The sequence below is a fragment of the Pholis gunnellus genome (genome assembly GCF_910591455.1).
Source record: "Pholis gunnellus genome assembly, chromosome: 21".
Classification (NCBI taxonomy): domain Eukaryota; kingdom Metazoa; phylum Chordata; class Actinopteri; order Perciformes; family Pholidae; genus Pholis; species Pholis gunnellus.
The window spans coordinates 17,217,321-17,236,660 of NC_136548.1; the positions used below are offsets into that span (position 1 = coordinate 17,217,321).

The following is a 19,340-nucleotide window of genomic DNA, read 5'->3' on the forward strand; positions in this document are numbered from 1 at the left end:
ACGCAGGATAGATGTTGCACTCTGGGCAGTTAAGGAGAGGAGAGAGACAACATAGCATGTCTACACATTAGCTCTCGTCTTGTGACGCGCTTTAGTGCACATCTACACAACGAAGCGAGAACATTAGCTGTTCCTTGGAGCCCATTTGCCTCTTTGAACCGGACCACAACACTAGAAGGATAAAACATGAACCCAGACATCTAATGGATTAATAGTATTAGACAGACTATAAATACAATGACTGTCTTTCTGTCTACTTCATCGTCAAAGAAAAACACATTGTTAGCTTGTTAGCTGCATTAAAGCTAGAAACAACCCATAATACAACATTCTTTTTGCAGGAATAGCAAGAAGTTTTGATCAAAACACGTTCATTTGCAGTCTTTTCAAGAGCGAGATCATAGCATTGATATCAATCGTATGTCTCAGTGTTGAGTCCATTGCTTGAGTTAGGACATAGTTAGCCTAGCTTAGCATACAGACTGGAAGCAGGCAGAAACAGCTAGCCTGGCTATGTCCAAAAGGATGCTCACCAATGAATACATTTCATCTTGTTTGTTTAATCTGCAGACTTTTTCTTGCTTAATTACATCCTCAAGGACAACGTGCAAAAAAACAAGACAACTCGCTGCTTTCCATCTGCATTCCCTGAGCAGACACTACGAAATACAAACAAGAAATGTATCAATTAAACAAATGAGATACATGGTTTCAATAAGTAGTCCTCAGAGGTATTGGTATGCGTATTTTGGAACTTTGGACAGAGCCAGGCTAACTGTTTTCCCTACCTTTAGTCTTTAAGCTAAGCTAGGCTAACCGTACCCTGACTCCATCACAAATAAAGGCATCAACCAATCACGTTGAGTGGACCTGAACACGGAGGCTCTGTAGTCCGAAGCGAGACGGCAAACTTTATTGCTCCTTTAAACCTTGACAAAGGCAGCGTTTAGGTATAAATAGTTTTTGATGTATTTTTGTGTCGTTTATTCGTCACTCTCTCCGCTGTGTAAAGGCCTTAAGAAAGAAAACAGACGGGCGGAGGCGAGTGTAAAGAGCGTTTATGGATCTTTACTGCAGAAACTGTCCGGGGACAGAACCATCTGTCCGGCAATTAACAGCGTCTCAAAATGTCCCGTTACAAGACGGCGAGCCCTCAAGGACACTCTTAAAGCGGTCTGAGAACATCTTTCCAATCACAGAGCGGCGAGTTGGGGACTGAAGAACAGAATGAAGGAATGCCTATTACCAGACGCACTCCAAACGTTCCTTTATTCCTAGATTTATGGTGTACTGGACGAACCGTACGTTTCCTTTTTACAGGAAGAGGAGAGTTCGAGGACAAAAACAGCTGAGTTCACATGTGATGCCGATTCTCTTTGAAACAGCTGGAACTGACCACGAGGCTGCAGTTTATTTTCTCATTACTAGATTTCATTAAAAAGGTCGACGATGCTTTCTTCACCTTGTCATATCAGTGAGTCTCTTAATTTTCAGTTACGTCTGAATAAGAAAGGTCGTCTCATATTCGGGCCAATACGGTATTTAAATAAGTTTCATCTGCTCCACAATCCTCCTCTTTAAAGTGAGAGACAGCATATGTTCTGTAAATACCCGTCTGCTCATTTCAAGAAGAAATGGAACACATCTTCTACCTTCTATGTCTTCATGCAAAGCCGTTGTCCCTCTGTGAGTTTGACAGAGTACGTGGAACTCATCGGTATGCCCGTCCCGCTTTACCAACACTGCGATGCCGGATCTTCACAACAGAAGAAATCTCTCTTGTGAGATTGACAGCGTCTCCCAAAACTAGACCGCAACCGTCGTTAATCTTTTGGGACAAATCTGACGTTTGGGGACAGAGTTGCTCGTCAGAAGCTTCATATTATAAACTAATGTCAAAGCTTTTCCCTTTTAATATGGAACTGGACCCTTTAATTGAGGCTTTTTCGGGGTGTTTCCGTCGTGAGCTGCCTCGCCTCTAGTTCAGTTTAGCAGGTTTTTCTCTCTTAGAGCTGCAACAATTTGTCGACTCATCTTGTTAGTCAACCGACAGAAAATGAATCAGCAACTATTGACCCCCCACCTCTTTGCAGCAAAAGCCGCCTCAGTAAACGATGTTGTTGCTGTGGGGGTGACACCGCTGCATGACCTCTGGTAGACGGCTGGTGTCGGTCTGTTTCTGAGAGCTGCTGTCGAGCCCACGAGGACCTCCCGACACAAGTGGGCTGAGTGCTCTCGACGCCAGAGAAAGGCCTCAAACAGGAAGCGTTGCCGGCTCACTAAGACTTCGCCAAACCACCCGCTGATTCGCATCCGTGTATTTACATATTATGCAAATGACTTAAGTGTAAATCAGAGCACACGTGTGTGTGTGTGTGAGAGGGAGATCCTTTTCCAAAATCAGCCTAGTATCTACGGCGACACATTAACATCACTCATGTGATGTTAATGTGTCTGCAGGACTCAGCTGATGCTCCTCTGCAGACCGCCTCGTGCACACAGAACAAACTGTCCTGTATTTTTGACTTTGTTAGCGATGCATTCCATTAACGCTCATTCCAGGTTTAATCCAATTCATTGTTCCTCCACGGCTCTGTGTATAGAATAAGTCATTTCCACACAGGATTAATCCAGAGTGTGCTTTACTTTCAGAGCAATCTGCTGGTTTGCATAGTTTAAAAGCTTAGCTGTTACCACGCGGACACACACACACACACACACACACACACACACACACACGCACACAAACACAAACACAAACACACACACACGTAACAGAGCCAATGTGGAGATTGATCGGTTGGGCCGTGTCCAAATTAAAGCCCGTCCTCTGCAGACATGCCAAGCATAATAACTCTCTCCTCTCTTTGCACTTTTTCTTGGCCGGGGGAAAGTGGGGGAGAGAAAGAAAAACACAAATGCATGAGAGAAAGAGAAAGTAAGAAAAAAGAAGAAGGAAAAAGAGGTGCAATTGGATAATGTCTTGACACAAATTGCAGAAAAAAAAAAAAAAAAAGGACTGCCTGGCTCTCAGATGTCTGACCCATTTTCTGCTCTCGCTCTCTCTCTCCTGCTTCTTTCTCTAATTTCCTTCCTGCCTCTAATCTACAGTAAAGGAGCTCTCTGACTCAACTGGATTCACTGGAGCTGCACAGCGAGGGGTGCATCGCTGCCACAGGACCTACACACCGAAACACAAACACACACACACACACACACACACACACACACACACACGCACACACACACACACACACACACACACGATCATCCTGATGCACTGTTTGGAGGAACTGGAGGGAGAGGAGCAGAGCGCGGCTACGCCTCGACTCGCAACGATTTTGTATTCTCTGTGTGGGCTTTTATGGAAATGTGTGTGTTAGTGTGAGACGGGGCTTGTGTACTGTACGTGTTCAACAGCATAATGAGAGGCCTGTGCTCCAACAGAGACACTCCGATAATCAATTATTCACTCGCTGGAAACACACTGGTGCTCCTTTCTAATAATAAATAATCCGTTCACAGCTGTAACATGCAAAGACGTGAAATATACACTTACGGCATTTCTGAAGGCTCAAATTGAGTGACATTAGTCCGTGATGAAGGGTAAACTTAAGTCTAATTGCATGCTTTAGGAGGATGATTGGATATTTCCCCTGGTAGCATTAGCACATTAGCATTTTCACATTATATGGTAATCTATGGCTTTCTATATCTGAGCATATGTGGTACAAAAGACAGTATGTTACAGCATGACTGTGTATCTGCACGGTTTAACTTAATCTTCACTGTGAAAGGTTGCTTTTAAGGGCTTTATAAGTGAATTTTTTAAATGGACAATTCACCTAAATTATTTGGGCTTGAGTGTGATTTGCAGTATTAGACGCAATGATCGTTTTCACATCATTTTTGTGGGAATCTGAACCAAACAAAGATGTTTTCTTCAGTCTGTAGAGTTTCATGTGTAGGCCATCCAGTTACAATTTAGTATTTTTAGGATTAGTATTTATTTCCATGTCATTTCTCAACGCTTTGAGAATCAAAAACTACATTCCATTTCAACATATAAACTTATTATCCTTACAATGTCATTTTGGGAACAGCATGTGCTTTCAGACTGCGTCTCCTTCACAATAAAAGCCTCCGTGTTTCGCCAGCTGAAGACTCTTAATGTGAAGCAGCGGCAGTAAATACAGCTCAGTGAGGTTGATATCAAGGAGATCAAATTACAGTAATGCTGGATTACAGGCTGCATCGTTTACTGCGACTCCCTTGTGCAATATGAAGACTCCGCCACTTACACTGACAACTATTATTTGGAAGGCAATTAATGAATGTAAATGGGTACAGCTTAAAAAACAGTACGATTAAGGATTATGACCTTAATGTCAAAACATGCACGGCTAGAAAGCCCTTTAAGTAAGTGAGAAAATATGTTGTCTTTGTAATATGGGTGAACAGACCTTTTAATATCGTACTAAAATATAAATTAAAGGACTCAGACGGCTGTTGGGAAGCTCGGAAATCCCTCTGAAATCTTCATGATAAACATGAATATGTTTGTATTCAACGGGGTAAACCGGTCAGATTAATGTACAGCAGACCCGTGCAGAGTCTGTCCTAGAGCAGCAGAGCAGACATGCTTAAGATACAGAGCGTAGAGGAGGCAAAGGGTCACCTACGGTCAGCTAATCCCCCGTCAGATAAGGGTCTGCCAACACACACACACATACAGGAATAACAAAAGGAAAGCACTGGACTGTAAACTATGTACTTTTGCATGATACACACAGAACACAGTACGTCACAGTCAAACTCTCGCAGCGTTTGGAGCCTCTTCTCTCCCCGGGGGCTAGCTTGTCACTCTTTTGCCGGTCAGCCCGGGCCGGCATGCAGCCAAATCCTCTATGAATGCTCCGCGTGTGAAAGTCAAAACAAGTGCAAAGTATATTGTTGTAATAAATGACAAACAGTGGGTTTTTTTGATCTGGAAGTTGTTCCAGTTACACGGGACTGTCGGCAGCCTATTGCTCCCTGAGCGCCGTCCTGCACTGAACGAAGTCAAACAGTTGTTGGGTTCGGCATTAAAACACTCACTCCAGACAGTTTAGACAGAGCTGTACAAACACAGAGCTGGCTCGGGATAAAAATGAACTGTAAGTGCCTTTGTGTATATCCCTCTGTACGATACTGTGCAAACACAAGAGAACATAACGCGACATGTGTTCTTCAGGAGTCGTGATCTGTACGAGCCTGATTGATAACATCTTCACTCAGAATAGCCGCCTGCGTGTGAACATGCATGTGTGTGTGCATGTGCCTCTGCGGGTGCGAGTTTGTAAGTGCATGCATATCAGCTGTATTATTGGCATGTGTGCAAAGCTCGCATGCCACTTCCCCGAGTTTGTGTGCCCAGCGCTGCCACGCTAAAGCTACTGCACTGTGATACTGTAAGACTAATCACAGGGTGATTGCTTCACACTTTGCCTATTGGGTTTCCCGCTCTCCGGGCCAGCTATGCAGGAGGTAACATGAGCTCGTCCTCTAACACCAAACACATGGGGAGACGCTGCAGAGATGCATTGCTCTCACGCGGCCTTGCATGCACATGCACATGCACATGCACGCAGAAAAAGAAGTAACACGCAACACACGCTCACGTGACTATGTTAGTGTCTCCTGTGGGCCGGAGATTGTTGATTGGCTGCAGTTGAGACAACTCAGATGGAGAATGTGTTCGCCTGCCAGATCAGCAAGTCTCTCAATACTTTTGCAAAGGCACACGCACACGCACACACGCACACACACACACACACACACACACACACAGCCTCAGAGCGCTTGGCATTAAGTTGGCATTCTGGACCTCCCAGTGCGTAGCTCGTCATCCCTTCCCTTGGTTGGTAGCAACACTAACAGGTAGAGATGAAACACTGCCTGGTTTAGGTAAACTGCATTCCTGGATTAATGCGTTCAAGTTGGATAACAATACCTAGTGTATGTGGGATAGGGGGGGATTTTATAGCGATACGTTAATGATTGTTTACATGCCCCACATTGCTCCCAAGCTAGAACATCTAGTACTTTCAGAGCGCTCATGAGCGACAGAATGTCCTCGTACAGTAGCAGTTTTCATGGGGATTTAACTGTTTCTATTCGTTGTTTTTTTATGAAGGGCAGAGAGCACGCTGTCTTTTGTTTGATCATTTGCTAAAGCGCAACAATTTTCCCTTTCAGCAATCCAGTAAACACCTTTCACATGAATCATACCCTCAACACATTAGAGTATCACACCAAAGCAAGAATTCAAAATGATTTAAATGAACCTGAAAAGAATAAACACTGACATTTTGAAGTAGATGTGTTTTTTCAACAATGCTTTATAAAAGTGAACCACAATTAAATCAATGATAATTGATTAACCCCCTGAAATTCTGTCATTCAAAGCTGTCTGACAGTGTCACATAATGAGGGCTGCAACTAATGAACATTAATTGATTTGTCTATAAAATGTCAGCAAATGTATTCTCAATGCCGGTTATCGTTTCAAACATCTCAAGCTGACATATTCCCCAAAAAACAAGCCCCAAAGATATTTAGTTTGCTATGGCTGCACAGCAATTTGTAAAAGCGGGTTTCAGAGGTGAAATCCATACGAACCAGAAGCATCAGCGTGTGAAGCCTGCAGAGTTGCTTAGGATTAAATAAAAGGTCACTTTGCTCCTTCTTAGCATCAGTTGAAGGTGAAACAGGCCTCTAAAGTGCTGCTGTTTATGGTGAGGCTGCTGCATCTGCCACGAGGACACAGAGACATGGACAAACATATATGTTTGAATATCAAACGAAGTAATCAAAATCACATGCTAAAAGCATCTCTTTTTTGAGATAACTAAGAAAACGGTCTCAAATGACAAGTGCAGATGTGTGAAAGTGTGCAGGAACTTGAGGTAATAAACAAGAGAAGGTGACAGATAAATAGAATGTTATCACACGCTGCTTTAGCATAACGGCCTCATCCAACTGTTGAACAGGTTTCCTGTCACCAACATACCCCTCCGCAAACCACAACGTGTCACCTGCAGCTATAAGACAATGGCAAACAACTTCCGCCATCATTATTCGATCACACAGTGAACGCATAACTATTCTCCACTCTGACGTCCACACGTCCACACAAAGAAGGGACAGAGTGTGAACAAAATGCACTGACCCTGACTCAACAAGTGGCCCGGCTACTTTCTCTAAAAAGCGATGCACTCAAAATAATCAGAGGAAGGAAAACAGAGACCAGCTTGGATGTGATGTCAGAAAAAGAAGTTTCCTCAAACAGAAAAGTGCCTGCTGGGCAGTAACGGAGAGGCCCAGTGGAGATTGGGTCACTTTCAGTCACACTTCAAAGAAGCCCAACTAAACTCTGAGGCGATCTTTAACCTCACAGACAGTCATAATATAAACCAAAGTCTAATTCTTCTGCCAGGGGAATATCTCACACATGCATTCACACTTGTTGCCCCAGTCAGACGGAGTTGTGACTCGACCGCTGTGGAAACCAGACATGTGACCCAAATCTAGGCCATTCTCCAACTGAGGAAGCAGCTTGCAGTAAATTAATAGGAGAGCTGTGCAATGACTGCGAGAAAGAAATGACAGATATATTATCAAGACAAATCTGTACCCGTTACATTTACCATGCTTTGTGGCTGTGACTGTTTTGCTGAGTCAACACCTTTTATATGCAATGATTGTGTTTATGATTGATGGCTACTCGACAAAAAAATGTTTATGAGAGCACAAAGTCTTTCATAGATCTAGCCTCTTCATTTTGCTCTCAAAATGCACCAGATTGATGCATTTCACTTTAAAATGTGAAAAATGTTCTTCCAGGAGACCAGTTAGCTAAAACTATTATTGGATTAACTATTGAAACAGTTAGCTAAAACTACTGGATAAACCGTTGAAACAGTTAGCTAAAACTACTGGATAAACCGTTGAAACAGTTAGCTAAAACTACTGGTTAAACCGTTGAAACAGTTAGCTAAAACTACTGGATAAACCGTTGAAACAGTAAGCTAAAACTACTGGATAAACTGTTGAAACAGTTAGCTAAAACTACTGGATAAACCGTTGAAACAGTAAGCTAAAACTACTGGATAAACTGTTGAAACAGTTAGCTAAAACTACTGGATAAACCGTTGAAACAGTTAGCTAAAACTACTGGATAAACCGTTGAAACAGTTAGCTAAAACTACTGGATAAACCGTTGAAACAGTTAGCTAAAACTACTGGATAAACCGTTGAAACAGTAAGCTAAAACTACTGGATAAACTGTTGAAACAGTTAGCTAAAACTACTGGATAAACTGTTGAAACAGTTAGCTAAAACTACTGGATAAACCGTTGAAACAGTTAGCTAAAACTACTGGATAAACCGTTGAAACAGTTAGCTAAAACTACTGGATAAACCGTTGAAACAGTTAGCTAAAACTACTGGATAAACCGTTGAAAGGTTAGCTAAAACTACTGGATAAACCGTTGAAACAGTTAGCTAAAACTACTGGATAAACCATTGAAAGGTTAGCTAAAACTACTGGATAAACCGTTGAAATAGTTAGCTATTATTATATAATTGAAGTAGTTAGCTAGTATTAGTGGATAAACAGCTTAAACAGTTAGCTAAAACTAAAAGATAAACTGTTGCAAAGTTAGCTAAAACTACTGGATAAACTGCTGACAAAGTTAGATAGTATACAGTTGAAGTAGTTAGCTAGTATTAGTGGATAAACAGTTGAGACAGTTTGCTATACTGTATATTAATAATAGTTTCATGATGTCGCGTTTTAAATGAATGAACATGACTGGTGGTGTTGCTGTATAGCTGTATATGCATGTAGCATACCACAGCCTCATTCACTCCTGACACAATTCTACATCATCTAATAAAAACCAACATGTTTCTATTCTGAAAGCTAACTGTATAACAAAGAGCTCCATTTTGGTAATTACGCAGCTAATTCATAGCAAAAGTGCTGTAGGTGAAGGTAGCATGCGTGATGCCCAAAGAAAACACAATGATGAAGTGGAGTTATGTAGAAACTTGCCAAACCATCAGACGTTGGAACAAGTCCATCCTAATTTCCTGAAGCATGACTCCAGTTTGAGAGATGTTTAAGATCATCTCAAATCCTTGTTTCCAAAAAAAGAAAACCTATTAAACATTGCAAAGAGCGTTATATTGTGTACTTGTGGATTTTTTCCCACACAGTTATGAATTTTGACCTATATACAGAACACATTGGAGGAGCTGAGTGGCCACGCATAGCGGGACTTGGGTCTCGGCCAAATTTGTAATTGTGCGGTTTTATAAGCATCTCTTTGCTCAGAGTTATTCATTACCTCAGCAGATAGTATGTTGATGCATGGGAAATTTCCAAGTAGTAAAACAAATTTATTCTTTTTCCTGTTATCAGATGTGTTTTACCACAATCGACTAAATCATTAAAGCCATTAAGCGTGCTTACCTTTACCTTTAGGAGGTGGTTGATTGTGGTATAACGGTGTTCTATGCATACACACAATACAACACTGTAAAGTGTACTTTAGAGCTGAAACTGTTTTTCAAATAGTCAAGATATCACATTTGTCAAACAAAAAGCTCAAACATTCTGTTTCAAGCTTCTTAATTAAATGTGTAAATGGATTATTGAAGGATTTTTTACTTTTGAATGCAAAAAACAACCAATTTGAAGATGTCGCCTTAGGCTTTGGGAACTTGTTTTGGCTATTTTTCATAATATTTCATTATTTTTCATAATGAAAATAATCATTACTACTAGTACTATTGACATATAGATATATGTGATATATGTACAGGTACATATACAACAAAGATAATCCTGCATCTACCAAAACAAAAGAGCAAATCTTTAATTATTTTCTATTACTTTTATTTTAAATTCTCTTGTCACTAACGCCCACATACAGACTAACTCATAATCACACACATTAATTCCTCTTGGGAACTCACTGATTATAAACTGATTATCTTCTGCCCCCAGGGGCACAGATGCTGAAATTGTTATTGCTAGTTTAATCTCAAATCCACATGAAGGGAATCCCTCAGTACAACACAACGCCTCAGTGTTTATGACAGAGGAGGAAAAAAAAAGCAGCCACTTTATTGTCTGGGGAACTGGTTGTTTAATACGTCTGCAAATGCGTAATGGCTTAATTTCTATTCCACCGCATAAATTGAGACAGAGAGGGAGAGAGATGGAGATGGAGAGGGAGAGGGAGAGGGAGAGGGAGAGGGAGAGGGAGAGGGAGAGGGAGAGGGAGGGGTTCAATGCCAGCAAAAGTCGGATGTCCTCGTAAAGTGCTCCGCTTCACCCTGGCAAAAATAAACCTCTCGGGCCTCGGTGCCAAGTGTTCCCGTTGATGAAAAGCCAGTTGTGAGTGGCTCCGGTTGAACGCAGGCAGAGCCAAGCTGACTTGGGTTAATAAAGAAGAAGTGTAAAACAGCCTCGATACTCTCTCTCTCTCTCTGGACAATGAAGGCTATTTTACAAATTATTATCTTCCCCTGGTAATCTGGAAGCTGGCGGAGAGCAGCAGAGAGAGACAACTGTCCAATGCTACTGAGGAATAGAAAAAGGAAACCACTGACTAAAGAGTAAAGCGAAACCTAACCTACTGAGAGAAAAAAAACGAAAGAGTTGGGCCTAAAGAAAGGAAACAGTCACAAACCTGGAGCATGCCGGCTGACATGTGACGTCATGCGTTTGTGTGTTCCACCCCCAGTGGTCTGTGGGAAGACCGGTGCAGAGTGCACTGATAACCGCTTGTCATGTTCACCACGACAGCGTGCTTATCAGCGGTGGAGCTCAACGGGCCTCCGCGCGCAACACAAGACCCGCCGCGACGTCACACTGAAAGGTCAGCCTCATGCTCAGATAATGAGGCTGGAGTTGCCGGCGAGAAGACACAACTCATTACTCTGCCTGCCAGATATTAGCGGCAGGAAGCGGCAGTGAACTTCCTCCAGTCCTTCATTCTCCCCAAAACATTGATCAAATGTATTGGGGAGAAGGAAATAATTAAATGATTTACTACTAGTTCTAGTATTTATGGTGTACTGCAGTTCTGCGTGTGGTTTGTCCAAGTGGTGTTGCCGTACCCCAGCAGAAACCATTGCTCAGCTCTTGTCACGCTCTGTTTTTTTTAAATATTATTACTTTATTCTCATTATAATTACGATTTTCGTAATTTTCGGGTTTATCAATGGATTCAAATTAATGAATGTATCAACGAACGGGTTACTTCCACAAACAAAAGACACAAACGAGGAGGGAAGAGTACCTCACGCCTACGTGTGCCGACTCAGCAGAAATAACAATTAACGAGAAGAGCTGATCTACAGGAGAGGAAATGTTTGAAAGCGATACAGAATGCCTGAGAGCCCTGCTGCATTATATTCCATTACGTTTGGAATTGAATAACTTTTACCTCAATAGATTTCATGTGATTGCACGTTCTGAAACGATGAAGATGAGGCTCTTGGAACTTGTTATGGGCACTTTTGACATTTTTCTTTTTTTATACAATCTATAGACCAACCATTAGTTGATCCATAATGAAAGTAGCAATTGTCGACTAATAAGTCCGTCAGTGTATCGAGTTGTTTTAAACATAGTTCTTAATATGGGGAGAAGCTGTGAACTTTATTGAGCCCTTTTTGTTGTCGACATGGAAATAGTAAAGTCTACAAAATATCAATATTACTAGTATCAATACAATCCTAACGATATGTTAGCTACAGACGTAATATTTAACTTTTTATCAACAGCATCAGAACCAAAGACTGGGTATATTATCCTGTTGACAATATGACATTTGACCCGTTATTCTGACTGATACACCGAAACCAATATATCTGCAAAAGAAAGCTAATACGTGCCGCTCTATTGGGTCTATATCTAGTTGACGTGTCAGTTGAAGTGTAGGTGACGGATTAAACAGTGAAAGTTAAAGTGTTGGCTGAGGAGTTAACACTGAAAGCAACAAGTTGCACATACTGCATATTGCTCATCAGCACTGGATTTGGTGGAAACAAGAGGATGTCTGTGTGCAGAAGGTGGCTTTAAGGCAATGACTCTATTAATTGGTATGCACAAAGATATACAGACATATTACAAAGACGCCTGATGTTCATCTGATTGTCATCTGAGCGATCTCTCGACGCATAAAGAGGCTGATGCATTTGCTGAAATAGAAATAAACCGAATGAAAGACTTCTATACAAGCGCCCTTTGATAAAAGATGGCTTTGTGTGTCTAAACGCAGTATGTTTCTAACACAAGCTATACTCTACTCTGCCACAAAATCTATTAGCCAGTGCAGAAACCCGTGATGATCAGATGACTTATCGTGGTCGGCTGCATTGACCCCGGCTGAACAGATCCCATGAAAACAACCTACAAGTCTATATCATATGGGTGTGTGTGCCGTAATCTAATTAGTCATAGGCGAAAACACAGACGACGCGGTGAAGCGCCGTCGGGCCCCCGGCTTCCACTGGATGAGCAACGGTCAGCTGAGGTCAAGAGGAAAGTAAAAAGGTAAGACAATAACAGGCGTGTTATTCTGGGATGTGAGTTTATGGAGGAAACGGCAACATTAAAAGAAGTCCGACTGTGACGCTAACGTCTGATAATCAGCTACAGATATGTCACCTTTGCTTGCCTTTGGTCTAAGACGCTTGTTTGAAAATAAAATGCCAGAAACATGTGAAACCAGGGTAATGATGTCCGGAGGTATTCGGCTTGACATATGGGCAAACAATGAAGCCGCTCCCTCGGGACAATAACTGCCATGTCGAGGACATTCCTCATTCCTCGTGTCGTTCACACACGTTCCATTAAAACTGACACACAAAACAAACATCTAATCAACTGCATCTCCATTTAGCTTCCAAGAGTATCCCGAGAGAGAGAGAAAAGAGAGGGGAGGTAACGGGGGAGGAAAATCCCCGGATCACCCCGCTCACCAGACTCGGTTCAGGAATAGCTCTTGACATATTGGCCTACCCAGCATGCCCTCTGTCTCTCCAGACAGCTCTGACATCATTATACAGCACATACAGGGCCAGGACATCAGCTGCAAAGCCCAAGTTATATAAGGGAACGCTGTACGTGTCTGAGCATTAAGCGCCGCTGCCACGCCATGGGGAACAGGAGGGGAGGATGGAAGAGAGGAGAGAACGAGAGAGAGAGGGAGGGGGGGGGGGGGGGAAGGAGCGAGGATGCCAGGAAGAAAGACAGGGTCACAAAAAGAGAGGCCCGATGGGGTGCTTTGCTGCTGGGACTGAAGGTCACCTCTGGCCCCCTGAAGGAGCCCCAGCCAACAGTTAGAGGGGAGAGAAAGGAAGGAGAGGAGGGGAGAAAAAGGGAAGACCGGGTCACATGGGGCTACACCCATCCACCGTCTGTGTGTCCTCTTGCATGCACAAACCCCGTTACATTCCTTACTATGAGCTATCAGCTTTCCCCTCTATGCACAGAAAACAAACTATTTACTATAAAGAAGGAGAAAAAAAAGGGAGAACAAAGTGTGTGAGAGAAAATATAATAAAAACATCACCTCTGTGTTTCTCTGAGTTATTTTGCTTCTGATGAAAGATCTTTGTTTGCACAGGTTTCTGCCACACTTGGTCTACTTAAAATGCTCTCCGTGGAGAAAATATTTATACTCCACTGCTGGATTTGTCCGGGGCTAATAATCAACCCGGGGAGAGAACTCTGCGATTTAAACGGAGGGCTAATGATTAATGAACAGTGGGCACCTGGGGCCGCACCAGCTGATCCGACATAAATTAGCTTTGTTTCAGTCCGGTTTAGTGAGGAATCCGGAGACTCCATAGGGGGTTTAGCGCCACAGACATTTACATAATATTATTTATGAATAAAAGGTGAAAGCACTCTACTCAGGCACCTTTGTACTTGAGCACTTTTGGAGGAATGAATGAGCAGATATCCTACCTGCAAAAGACATCTCAAGTCTAATAATTTAGACAAACTAATTACAGTTTTCACTGTTTACCACGTCGATGGGAAAATCCATACTCTGCGCCTTTAGAAATAAGCCTCGGCGTGCCAGAGGAGACGCTTCTGTTGCCAGCTTGACGGATTCAAACTGCGAGAGCATACCGGCTTTTTAGACTGTCACTTACTATCAGCACGGTGCAAGACGCCACTGTGAAAGTGAGCGCGACTGAGAAAGGAGACCCTGAAAAGGCTCTGGGCAGAGCGGTTACGTTGAGTGAGTCAAATGTTGTGATGAGGGGACTTCGCACAGAAACTGTCACCATTATACTCCCGATCTGCTGCACTGAGATTACATGGTCCGAGTGAATGATTACGTGTGAGTACCGCCTGTCAGCGGTCAGTCGGGGCTGTGGGACCACCGGAATGTATTAGGAAAGTGATTCTTGGCAACATCAGGCATTTTAGTTCCTTCGTAATCAGCGCGGTCATGTCAAGGCAACTTCCTGGGCAATGTTGTCTTTGTTGCAGAAAGCCCACCCTATTGTACTGTATTTTGAAGGCATGTTTATCTAAAAGACACACACACACACACACACACACACACACACAGTTGTACAACGGAGTCAGAGCGTCTGTGGTAATTCAATAACAGACCCAGATAGTTATAATGCAGTGCACATTGTGCCTCTCCAGAACACTGTGTTCCGATATTGGCAATATGTGATACGCATCGACTGATAACAATGATTGTCTGGGGATGCGCGGGGCATTCATCGGGGCGTCACCATGAAGCAAAAACAACAACAACAACAAAAACAAAAATGACTCTAAATGCCGGTCTGTGAGCCTCACGTGGACCGGCATACACAAAACTATTACGAAAGCTGAGGAGCCAATGTTTTCAAAACACTGACTCTGATGAAGAGGGATTTCGTTTTGAGACGAGCCGATGCGAGTTGACTTATAAGGTGTGTTTCGCTCTCATTGCACCCTTACATCAGATCACATTACATCTGAATCAATGCCATTATAAACACAAACATTGCTGCGGTTATTAAAACAGGAATGCATGCATGCATCCACTCCTACGCCTCGAGGAGAAAATGCATCCAACATGAATCAGGGTCAAGTAGCTGAACTGAAAGGCCCCCTTATCCCACTCCCTATGCATCACGGGCGTATCATAGCTGGTGATCTTGTATCGATCCTGCCTCTGTGGGTGTGCACGTATGCACGCGTAATTTGGACCGTGCACGCGCGCGCCAAGAGTGCAGCTTGCAGGGCAACGATCCAAGTTCGGGCCCGTGTGCAGCACATAGTGAAAGCATCACACACACTAATACAATAATAATAATAAAAAAAGAGAGGCAGCATGACCGCTGTACGGTTCACGTTACATCCGGGCTGCGTTACCGCTTCAATGACAACTAACCTGAGGCGAACGTCAACAGTTATGGCGGAATGGCTGCAGCCCAACACGGTCAGACCCTGTGCCTCCTGTACTGTACACCGTGTGCAGCGTTTCCCTGGCTGCCGATCCGATCTGTCAAAACCAGCCCGGGCTACTGATGCTAGCACCCACTGCACACACACACACACACGCGCGCGCGCACACACGCACGCACACAGAGCACGCTGTGGTAGCGACACTTACCGTCGGTTAACCCCCTCCACGCTCACGCGGTCTTGGACACCAGTTCGGGGTTGGATATTTTAGAGCATTTGGTGTGGAAACGAAGCGGGGAAAAAGTCAGCGTGGCTCCTCCGGGTTTTCTGCTGAAGTCTAGCCGCGTGCATGCGTGTGTGTGTGTGTGTGTGTGTGTGTGTGTGTGTGTAGGGCTCCACGTCTCCCCCCAAAAGACCTCTCTCACTCCGAAGCTCCGGGTCCTCCGCTAAAGCTGCTGCTGCGCCTCGCACTGCCACAATTACGCCTCCCTCCTCTCACAGCTCCTTCCTACAAAAGCCTCTTTTTTGTTGTTGTCGTTGTTGCGTTAAAATGAGCAGTTTGTTCCCCCTGTTTTTGTGTTGCCTTCCAGTAGCGTTTGGCTGGGCTGCAACGACAGGAGGGAGAGAAGAAGGAGCGCGCACACACACACACACACATAAAAAAAAGAAATACTACACGGTCGCTCCTCCCTCCGCTTATGTGCTGTACAGTAAGGGGAGCGTCGTATTAAAACTATCTACCGCTCTCTGCAGGACCACCACTGTAAAGCACAGACTGTACACACCGACACATGTCCGGGTGGGGAATGCGGAACATCTCCTGCCTTGAATCTCTCTGCTTTCCTTATTTATGGTCTTCATCACCGCTGCGCTCAAGCTCATTCCACCTCCTCCTCCTCCTCCTCCTCCTCCTCCTCCTCCCCCCTCCTCCTCCTCTCTGAGGGAAGGTTAGATTAGTCCACCTTAATAACAACAACGATAAAGACGATGTTACAGATTTTGTGACAAGGACACGACTGGTGTTAGTTATCTGTCGCGTAAATAGGAGTTTATATATTATATTAATGTTTATTTTATTTGATCAAATAAGCATGATTTTTTTATTAAATACGGTCATTTATGATTATTGACAAAATGAAAATGATTATATAAATATAATCATTTCATATGATTAGAATAAAATATAATATTATTTTTAATAAGCATGATTTTTGTAATCAAAATAAATGATTATTAATCAAATACAAATGATTAGTATTGAAATAATGAGCCAATTAATCAATTGATTGCCATTTAACAGTAAATTAAAGAATAACTGCATACTTAAACATGTTTTTAAGCTATAAACTGTAAACTATATAACTGTACTTTGATGAAGCACATTAATGCCGGTGTTATTATTGACATTTCTTACACATTTTATAAATATTTTATAAAATATTTTATAAAATCTGCATTTCATGGTTGAAAATGGCTCAAAAAGCCATCTCCGGGTTTAAATCGGTCCTAATCATGCGAGTCCAATTCTGAGATAGAGTCGAGAGTTTGGGGACGAATCTACGTCATGAAATAAAATAATGTTATCGTTTCTACATGTTCAGTCACCACTGTGTAGCATTACAATCACAGCACAGCTCATTTAGCTGGCTGGCTGGTTAGCTTGCCAACGTTAGCTTGCTAATCCCATCAGTGACAATTGACAATGATTTTTGTGACAGTGGACCAATTGTTATTGCAGCTTTTTTGAAGAAATTGAAATTTTGTAGACCAAACAATTAATAATAGTTTAAAAAAAATCTAAATAATCATTACTTTTAGTCCCAATAGTGATACGGTTCACGTATTGTCTAACAGAATTTGCGAGAGTTGGCATGTTGACTTTGTAGGACAATCTTTGCAACGTGTTGCAGAACGAATCAGGGCTCAGGATGATCGCTAGCTTTGTTTTTTTGCAATAATACAATGCTTTCTGTACATCGTTCCCCATATTTAATATTCTACGGATGTACAGAGAGAAGTGAAGACAGAAGATAATGCACTCCAATTATGTTGATCAAAATAACAGCTGGACAAACAGAGCCTTTAAAATCACCATAACTGCTTCAAATAGGCCGCACGCTGTCAGTGTGGCATCCTGAGAAGATACTGACGTCAATGCGGCGACTCTTTACACATACGCATCTTTTTTCAAGTGAAGTCCAACTATTGAAAAACAAAACATAGTGCATTCAGGGCTTGTGAAATACAGTTCAATGGGAAGACCTCAGCTGTGTTTCAAAGGATTTCTCCATCCTTTCTTCAGTCTAAGGAGGAAACAGTGTGCTGAGCGAATGTATGCCGACTGCAGCCTTCAAACAGTCAGATATGTCTGTCCCACTAATCTGGACACATATTCAGGAAATCACCAGCTGTGAGTGTGGAACAATCTCAGAGCTCTGCATGGCCAGAAGTGAGAAGTGTGACATTTACATTTGATGGGTTTTAAATTGCACATTGTGCAATGCACACATAAAAGATTCCTGCTTTTTCCTCGTGTGTGTGTTTCACTCGGTGGGACTCTATAAGAGTCGCGATACAGGAAGTTGCTCTTTGATTGCGTGCTGTTAAAGTCTCTTCTGCAGTTCGAAGCAGATAAACCAAATAAGTTCCATCCGAGAAACCGTCACATGCTAATGACTTAACTCTGCGTTTCTGTCCCTTTTTATTTTTAAATGGCCATTGCGTGCGTGACAACAGTACAGGGTTTGTGCGCAAATGTCATCCGTTTTTATTGCTGTGACAACTCTGAAGGATACCAATTACAGAGGGACATCAATTACCAGCTTCCCCACTGGTTGTCATGTTCCAAGAATACATGAAGAATTTTCAGAGGAGATTTTCAGGTCAGACGCAGAACAGGCTGAAAGGGACTACATCTCCCAGCATGCAGGTGTGACTCATCTGAGCATACAATGAATTTGAATGTTGTACTGCTAACATGTGGCTATTAATTGAGCCTTGTCTTGTAAGAAAAAATCACACGTTTCCTTTGTTTAAGTTTATTTAACAGTACGTCAATTTCTTTCCAGACATTTTTTGGTGGCATATCTCCAATCTTTGGGCGTGTGCCAGAGTATTTGCACACGGCCCCTGCCCTTATATCGTGTTTAGGATGTTGCTGCGAGAAGGCTCATTGTCTGAGAACCATACATTTCTGGCCGACATTGCCACCACCAAGCCACACTGGAGCTAACAATCATTTAAAGTTGGGTAACTAGAACGTGGTTAGGACTACATTATCTTCATGGTTACATATTAAAAAAACAAGCCAACACTTAGTGCCGCAAAATCGAGCCTCATGAGTCCAATCAAGTGGATTAATTAGACGCCCATCCCCCACCATAACATGACTTTTGGCTGCGTTTTTACAAATGGTGGTCTACTTCCCACGTTGGCATTGTGCGTTGGCACTCGGACGCAAGAATCGTCCAAATGAACGTTATTCCTATACAGAGATTGGTCAGTAGAGTAGATGGCTAAATGAATGAGTGCACGGACGGACAGATGGATAATAACGCTTCTTTATAAATGTATTCCCACCACAGGCTGCAGGAAAATATGCACGTAGCATCTGGGATCTCTGAAGCCTTAATTTACCATGCAATTACCACGGCATTCACTGCCATTACTGAACCCACAACATTCTAATTTGGTCAAAGGGGACTATTTGCTGAGGCAAAATCTGTCTCCACGGTTTTCTGCAAAAGTGTCTTGATTTCATATTTAATATTTTAGATTTGTTAAATTAAAAATATATTTGGTAGGAAAAGAAACTGCTGTGCTAAAGAAAATAAACGAGTATCTTTGCAATCGGGTA

At 42.6% G+C, this 19,340-nt stretch overlaps 1 protein-coding gene across 2 annotated transcripts in view; it reads right to left on the reverse strand.

Moving 5' to 3' along the window:
- Positions 1–16,016, reverse strand: part of thrab (thyroid hormone receptor alpha b) — a 121,648-nt gene extending 105,632 nt beyond the window's left edge. For both annotated transcript variants that reach the window (XM_079182755.1, XM_079182754.1), the window contains exon 1: positions 15,693–16,016. The gene's annotated coding sequence lies outside the window, so the exon portion shown is untranslated. The remainder of the gene's footprint in view (positions 1–15,692) is intronic.
- Between the last annotated feature and the right edge of the window lie 3,324 nt (positions 16,017–19,340).